This window comes from Scardinius erythrophthalmus, assembly GCF_964197995.2.
Source record: "Scardinius erythrophthalmus genome assembly, chromosome: 14".
Lineage (NCBI taxonomy): Eukaryota > Metazoa > Chordata > Actinopteri > Cypriniformes > Leuciscidae > Scardinius > Scardinius erythrophthalmus.
The window spans coordinates 23,258,251-23,266,623 of record NC_138234.1 but is presented as its reverse complement, the minus strand read 5'-3'; the positions used below and the strand labels follow the sequence as shown (position 1 = coordinate 23,266,623).

Sequence of the window (8,373 nt, the reverse complement as noted above, 5' to 3'; positions counted from 1 at the left end):
CACTTAATATTTTCAATTTCTCTGCGGATCCATGGAAGATATGCTGAAATCTTGGTATAAACTTCAGGATGCTTAGGTGAATTACAGCGATCAGGGTCACCGAAAGATGTGACACCAACTGAAGTGTTTCCACAAACCAAAGGACCTCCTGAATCCCCCTGTTAAGAAACACAGATCAACACGTCACTAGTGAAACCAGTTCGTGCATTACCATAAGTCTGTGAATAATTTTTTGAACATACAAGGCAGGATCCACCATGACCATGTGCACACATCATCTTTGAGACTGAGAATAACTTTCCCCATTTATAGCTACATTCTGTGTTATTCATTAAAAACACGTTTGCTTCCATTAGACGATCACTCAGTTGGCCATTAGTCTTCAGTCTTCCCCAGCCGGCAACACTACAGAGAGTATCTGTTCCCACGTCTTCTCCATTCTTTGGTAATGATATCAGTTTAACTTTGTTGTTTAGTTTGACTTTTTTCTCTAGCTGTAATTAAAAAATACAACCATTTTTAATAAACAATCTTTTATAAGCCTGAAGTTCGTTGGATTATACTGTTTTTGTACAGAAGCCCTTAAGGCTAAGAAGGCTAAGTTTATTTAAATTTTTAATTTTTTAGGTATTACAGGAATCCTGTAACAGGATGTTACCTTCAAAAGCATGATGTCATTCTGCATAGGCCTGGCTATATAGCTAGGATGCAATTCATGAAAATTGGGCACTTCTGGAAAAGTTTTTGATTTTTGGCAGGGTGTTAGGTATAGGCCTAAGGTTTTCAAAAATCAATGGATACAAGTTGGGGTGGTCCCCCTAGTGGCAGTTATCCATAAAATCCAAATTGTCCCCCGCCGAAATAATAAAAGGTTATATCTCAGCTTCCTTTAGTCTTAAATTGTTGTATAATGTAATTTTTTCTATTTTGTTTGATACAAGGTGTAACGGTGAGGCAAAGACTAGGCGGAGAGAGAACCCACATGCAAGTACTACTTTAATGAAACAAACAGGAAATCCAGGGCAAACAACCAAACTCAGGACAGGAACAAGGAACAGCTACATCTACAACGACCGACAAACAACAACTGAGGCACAGAGATTTAAATACACAGGAAAACAAGCTAAACAAGATAACAAGGGGCGTGGCCAATAAGAAACACCTGGGGAGAGTAATCAACATAACGGGGAACTGCTAACATGGGACAAGACGGGAACACAGACGTGAATCATGACATAACCAACCACTCCCCAGGAAAGAATAGTCCAGGAGGGTGGTGGAGCGGAGGCGGACCCGGGGGCGGGATGGAGGGATCTGGAGACTGCGGCAGGACGGGTGCCAGGGCGGAGCAGGCAGTTCAGGCGGCCAGGGTGGACCAGGCAGTTCGGGGGACCAGGGCGGAGCAGGCGACCAGGGCGGGGCAGGCGGCCAGGGAGGAGACGACCCTTCAGGCGGCCAGGGAGGAGACGACCCTTCAGGCGGCCAGGGAGGAGACGACCCTTCAGGCGGCCAGGGAGGTGACGACCCTTCAGGCGGCCAGGGTGGACCAGACAGTTCGGGGGACCAGGGTGGAGCAGGCGACCAGGGCGGGGCAGGCGGCCAGGGAGGAGACGACCCTTCAGGCGGCCAGGGAGGAGACGACCCTTCAGGCGGCCAGGGAGGAGACGACCCTTCAGGCGGCCAGGGAGGTGACGACCCTTCAGGCGGCCAGGGAGGAGACGACCCTTCAGGCGGCCAGGGAGGAGACGACCCTTCAGGCGGCCAGGGAGGAGACGACCCTTAAGGCGGCCAGGGAGGTGACGACCCTTCAGGCGGCCAGGGAGGAGACGACCCTTCAGGCGGCCAGGGAAGTGACGACCCTTCAGGCGGCCAGGGAGGAGACAACCCTTCAGGCGGCCAGGGTGGACCAGACAGTTCGGGGGACCAGGGCGGAGCAGGCGACCAGGGCGGGGCAGGCGGCCAGGGAGGAGATGACCCTTCAGGCGGCCAGGGAGGAGACGACCCTTCAAGCGGCCAGGGAGGAGACGACCCTTCAGGCGGCCAGGGAGGTGACGACCCTTCAGGCGGCCAGGGAGGAGACGACCCTTCAGGCGGCCAGGGAGGTGACGACCCTTCAGGCGGCCAGGGTGGACCAGACAGCTCAGGAGGCCATGGCAGTGCAGCCTCCATAGTCCTGTCAAGGGACACACTAACAGACACCGGCTCGGGAACAGGAACAGACACCGGCTCAGGAACAGGAACAGACACCGGCTCGGGAACAGGGAAGAACACCGGCTCAGGGACAGACACCGGCTCAGGGACAGACACCGTGGTGGCGGCCATCTTTGCTGAGGGCTCAGATTCAGGCGTGGCGGCGGCCATCTCTGCTGAGGGCTCAGGTTCAGGCGTAGCGGTGGCCATCTCTGCTGAGGGCTCAGGCGACGGCCATCTTGTCCGGAGACACTGGCTCGGTGGACGTGACGTGAACAGTCTCTGGATCGGCGGACGTGACGTGAACAGTCTCTGGCTCGGCGGACGTGAAGTGAACAGTCTCTGGCTCGGCAGACGGGACGTGAACAGTCTCTGGCTCGGCAGACGGGACGTGAATAGTTTCTTGTGTGGCAGGCACGACGTGAACAGTCTCAGGTTCGATGGCCACGACGTGATGCGTAGGCTCGGCAGGACTGACGTGAAGTGCAGGCTCGGCAGGGCTGACGTGGAGCTCAGGCTCAGCAGGGAGAAACTCTGGCAGGGTGGTCTCGGCGGGACGAGACTCAGGCTGAACAGGCATGACGTGAATGACCTGATAATCAGGTATGATGTGAAGATACTCAGACTTGGCAGGCATGACGTGAAGAGCAGGCTGGACGGGCGTGACGTGAAGAACAGAGCTTATCCGAATGGCAAAGTCAAGATATTGAGCTAGAGTGTAGTGAGGGGTGTAGAGTTCTCTTTTATGCAGGCACCATTCTGGTTTTTATCGATACCGGCCACTAGGGGGACCACCCCAACTTGTATCCATGGTTTTTTAAAAACCTTAGGCCCATACCTAACACCCTGCCAAAAATCAAAAACTTTTCCAGAAGTGCCCAATCTTAATGATTTTTCACGTATTCCTTCCCAGCTAATATATTTTAGATGCGGAATGTAGGACTTCACTCCGATGTGTGTGTTCTGAACGATGTTTACCCAAGTCATGAGCACCAACCACAACCGTCAGAATCATTTGTCTGTTTAAAAGGCATATTGGAAATGCGCATATGTCATACGATATATATTGTATGGTTGCACTGCAGTAACAGTAAAAGGAGATTTTAACTCATAAAGACTTACTTTTCCCAGCAATGTGCAGCAGTCAAGACAAACTGATCAGAAATGAGGAATCCACCGCAGTTATGTTGCCCATTTGTCTGTAGAGAAACCATGTAAGGTCTGGAGTGGGGTTTGGCCTCTGTGCCGTTCACTATACCCACATTCACATGAGCTGAGAGAGAGAGAAAGAGAGAGAGAGAGAGAGAGAGAGAGAGAGAGAGAGCTGTCAGTCAACTTAATCAGCACATACAAATTAAATACTCTTTAAAATACATCATCATAATATGCTGTTATATAAAGAAGAAGATCAGTGAGCTCTCACTGGCTAAACACAGTATAAATATACTTTAATGGTGGGTGGAGTCACTAAGGGTGACCGTTACTCCACCTCCTTTTAAAAAGAAATAATGTAGTGTAAGCAAGACAATGATGAGAAAGTATTGTTCTTGTAAATCCTTGCAGTCTCATATTGAAGCCAAAGATGGTTTGGGCGAGAATAATTAATCATGTAAGCATGCATTTTGGTACTTGAATATTTTGGTATGGAGACGAAACTGGCAGTAGGGGTCTGTGCAGAGGACTTGTCTGGTTCTTGTGGCGCGGCTTACAGTAACCAGAGACCCCTGGGCTACAGCATAACTGGCAAGAGGACAGAGCTTGCCATCGCCACACAAAATCTTAATGATGGTTATGGGAGGAATGTGTCACAACAAACACACTGCATCACAGTCTTCTGTGTATGGGGCTGCGTACCTGTAGAATAATCAAAGTGCCTATTATGACCCCTGTCCACCATCGAAAGTGTCTGCAATGGGCATGTCAGAACTGGACCTTGGAGCAGTAGAAGAAGGTTGACAGGACCAACAATTCCCATTTTCTACAGTTTGCAACCTACAGGACTTGAAGGATCTGCTGCTAACGTCTTCGTGCCAGGCACCACAGGACACCTTTAGGGGTCTTGTCCATGCCTCGGCGGGTCAACGCTGTTTTGACAGCACGCTGTGGACGAGCAGCATATTAGGCAGGTGGTCATGTTTTGGATTATTGGTGTATATCATCTAGTATGACAAGGCTTAAGCTGGTCCCGGACTAAAATGTATGTTTAAGTTGTTTTAACTAAAAGCAACTTGCACTGACTTATCTTAAAATATATTAGTGCCATTGTTTTGTCTCAAGATGCACACCAGAAGTGTTTTATTCTTTCTAAAGCACCTTTATAAAAGTCACTTAAATGCTCCAATTAAACTAAGGCCTAATCCTGGCTTAATCTAAGCCCCATCTTTGAAACCGGGCATTACCTAGTTATAAGCACATCACATGTCTTATTTATGTTGTGATTTTTGGCCTTTCCCACTTTTGAGGTCTTGGCCTTCTCGACTCTAATAAATAATTTTGGCTAAATTTGCAACCATTACTTGTAACCCTATAAATATATCTTCTTAGAAAATTAAAATCAAACAAATGCGTTTTAAACTGTATTTAGATTTCAAATTTTAGTATCATCAAAGAAGTTTAACAGATAATAATGTTATCAATTAACCTTTCTGTATGCTAAACTCCTCCTTTCACTGTCCTTTTGTTTAAAAGAAAAACTTCATTAATTTAAGAGTTCTAGGATATTTTGTAACCTATTGAAGGAAAATAACATTTCAAATGTGTATTTCAGACCAAAGATTTCAGTCACAGGTTTACTATGCTGTCCATCCCTGTTTTTTATGTCTGTGAATGAATGTATTGTTTCTCTAAAGTAACCCATATTATACACACAAGCAGCTCATATAAAGGTTTTTCTGCATGCCCATAGTTTGTCATTGTGAAAATATAGACCCAGTCATTAGTAAAACAATTTATTTGGTCAGTATTGTATGTTTAATCATAATTTGTAATACAGTAATACTGTAATTTATAATACAGTAAGCATGAAACTCTTAATAGTCCATTCACATTAAGTCGATTCACATTAAGTTTTGAGGAACAACAATAAAAGTTTGTAAAATGTAAGATATGACGATTATAATGGTATAAACCAAAAATTTCCACTTTATTTTTGTTTTGCGCATGTGCTCTTCAGAAGAAGAAATAACACACACAAAAAAATCTTGAAGTTGTAAAGCTTTGAGATGAATCCTAATTTGAAGATAAAAATACAAACGTGTTCTATATATATATATATTGTTATCCAGCTCTTTTATTTATTTAGGAAATATCTTCCTGGAAATGGTCTGTTCTGGCATTGATTCACCAAAATTCACCTTTCATATAGACACAACTGGAGTTGTGTATAGTTTATAATCCCATGTTGCTTTGTCTAATGTAAAATAAATCATGTCAAATATTTTGAGTTCTTCTGTGTGAATGTGTGTGTTTTTTTTTGAACATTGTTTACAAGACTATGGAAGTTAATCTCGGAAACGATCTGCTAACCACATAAAAGCACAAGTTAGTAACACTATTCAGCTTTACCACAGAGTGATGCTGCATTTGTGTCAAGATGGACCCCAACTCCTTTCTGCACGTATCGACTCATTTTGAAAGTGTTCTGTGGCCACATACGTTTTATTACCAGAACATGTTAGATTAAGAAAACATATGTGTGGGGAAAAAATACAGGGTTTGTGGGTTTTGTGTAGCCTAGAAATCTAGACGCACCCTAGCGGCAGCAAAATGTATTTTGCAGCCAGGCCAGTCTAGCAACTCTCCATTGACTTTCGAGCTGCAAAAACCTAAATTGGGTCAGGCCAATCACGTCGCGTATAGAGCAGGCGGGCGGGCTTAACATATGACGACAGAGTTGCGACGGTTACCTGGCTGCCACTTGAAAACAAAGAATGACGGCTGCCACTGGAGAACAGTCTTTCGAAACGGCTTTGACCGCGACTCTGGAGGACTTGGAGTTAAGTTTTTCCTTGAGAAAAGAGCAAAGAACGGCACTTAAGTCATTCTTAAAAAAAAGGAAGATGTGTTCGTCGTTTTGCCGGTCAGATATGGCAAAAGTTGAATCTATCAACTAGCTCAGCTGTTGGGAAAACGCTCTGGTTGGTTGAAGCGCTGTCCTATTGCGTGCAGAGGGAATTTGAAAGACAGCCGTTTATCCCGCCCCTCGGAGTGAGCCGTGTCTATGGTGAGTTTCCAGACCTAACATCTTGATGTAGGTCTGGCTTGCCAGGCTAGGTTTTGTGTGCATTATGGCCTACATAGTTGAGCAGAGATCTGTTTAAACTTAAGGAAATACAACAAAATATGATAACTTTCCTGTAAGTAATGTGGCAGCAAATGCACGTTCTGAAGCAACCTGTCTAATGCACCAACACCATTTTTGTAACCATCTAAGAAACAGCCAAATGAGACTGAATGACCTCTGACACCACCCTGCACAACAATAAAATTCAGTTTCAAAGATATCAGGCACCTCCCTTGATCACCTTCTTGATCCAGACTGTGTATTTTGAAATTTGAGTGTAAATATTGGGAATATTTGGGCTGTCACAGCGATCCAAAGAGACGATGCCCACCGCTTTCCCACTGCACACTAGCGGTCCACCCAAATCGCCCTGCAATAATATGTTTGATATTGATTACAATCACATTGTTGAGTTCAGAAGAATAGACGTACAAATTATGAACTTTCACCAAAATAGAGTTACCTGGCAAGCGCCACTTTTAGTCTTGGAGCCCCCAGCGCACAGGACGTTGTCTGGGAGCTTTTGCAGTTTTTTCCACAATGTCTGGCAGGTTGTGAAGTTGATAGTCGACACGTCTGTGACCAGCAGATCGTTCACATCATTATGCTGTTCGGTTTTACCCCATCCAGCAACCTAGCACTTGGATTTCGGCTTCAGTGGTTTGTCCTTGCTCTGGATTTTGATGGTTTTCACACCTTTGCTGGTTTTCAGCTTTTTGGACAGCTAGAATTCCACACAAGAAATGTGAGGTCTTCATGATGACCATTAATTGTGTGTGTATTAAAAGTATTTAATTTATAAATGTATCCATTATTATTATTATTATTATTAATAATGTTTTTGTTTATGAAATATTGTACTTTCAGAAGCATGATGTCATTGCCAGTTTTCACGTTTTTGAAAGATGGGTACTTATGTTTATTTTGCACTGTATATCTTCTCAGATTCGCCCCTTGTGGACTGATGTTGTGGGTGCCCAGGACCACAGTCATGTTGCCACTTTAACATGAACACAATTGCAGATTAGTGAACAGTTTTGTTGAACCCCAAACATATCCCAGTTTAACAGTAGACTAACTATCATATTACCTTTTATCGCAGTGTGCGGCCGTGAGCACGTAGCTCGGGTCGATCAGGAATCCTCCACATCTGTGTTTTTCATCAATCTGAACTGATGCCATGTAAAGCATGGAGCTCTTCTTGGCTTTTTTGCCATTGATGATATCTGCTCCAAATGTACCTAAACCAATCAAGATGCAAGTTTGAGTTATTATAGTTATCATTGTATTATCAGTAAAGCATGATTTTACTTACCAGTCAGTGTCAAGCTTGTCAAAGCCACTGAGAGCAACAGGCTGTACGCTGTAGTCATCTTGATAAGACGCTGCTGATGAGATCACCAGTTTCCAGACCACCATTTATATAGGTCTCCACCACATGACACAACACGCGCACGACACATCCTGACAGACAGAGATGATGCAAAATGCTGAATATGCCACCTATTGCATAGTGTGCTACAAAATAGTTTAGCTTTCTTTGAGTACAAGATCTTATCCAGCATATTTTGGTAAAACTATGGGAAAACTCAATTTATGGGTTCCTGTGATCTTCTGGTTTGATTTAAACCTGTTTTCTTTTTTAAACCCCAAGTCATGGTTTATAGTGAATGTGGAGTAGATAAATGGATAGTATCCAGTGAATTTGCCAGATTGTACACAGCAGAGAACATGCGATTTCATGTGGAATTTTTAATAGGGTACAAACTAGTGTCCCACTACTTTATTCAATGCATTAGATGTACACATCCTAGGTTGTTTTTTTGTGTGCAAATATTAGATAAGTTCGAGTTATTTCATCTAGTATAAAATATTAGCTAGTTTTAAACACATTGAATGTC

The 8,373-nt window shown here is 44.2% G+C and overlaps 1 pseudogene across 1 annotated transcript; it reads right to left on the bottom strand.

Moving 5' to 3' along the window:
• Nucleotides 1-6,623: 6,623 nt before the first annotated feature.
• Nucleotides 6,624-7,846, bottom strand: LOC308702112 (granzyme B-like; annotated as a pseudogene). The gene is made up of 5 exons (XR_014032264.1): nucleotides 7,788-7,846; nucleotides 7,563-7,713; nucleotides 7,334-7,472; nucleotides 6,936-7,196; nucleotides 6,624-6,842 (listed from the first exon to the last, which is right to left on the bottom strand). The product of XR_014032264.1 is annotated as a granzyme B-like (transcript).
• Between the last annotated feature and the right edge of the window lie 527 nt (nucleotides 7,847-8,373).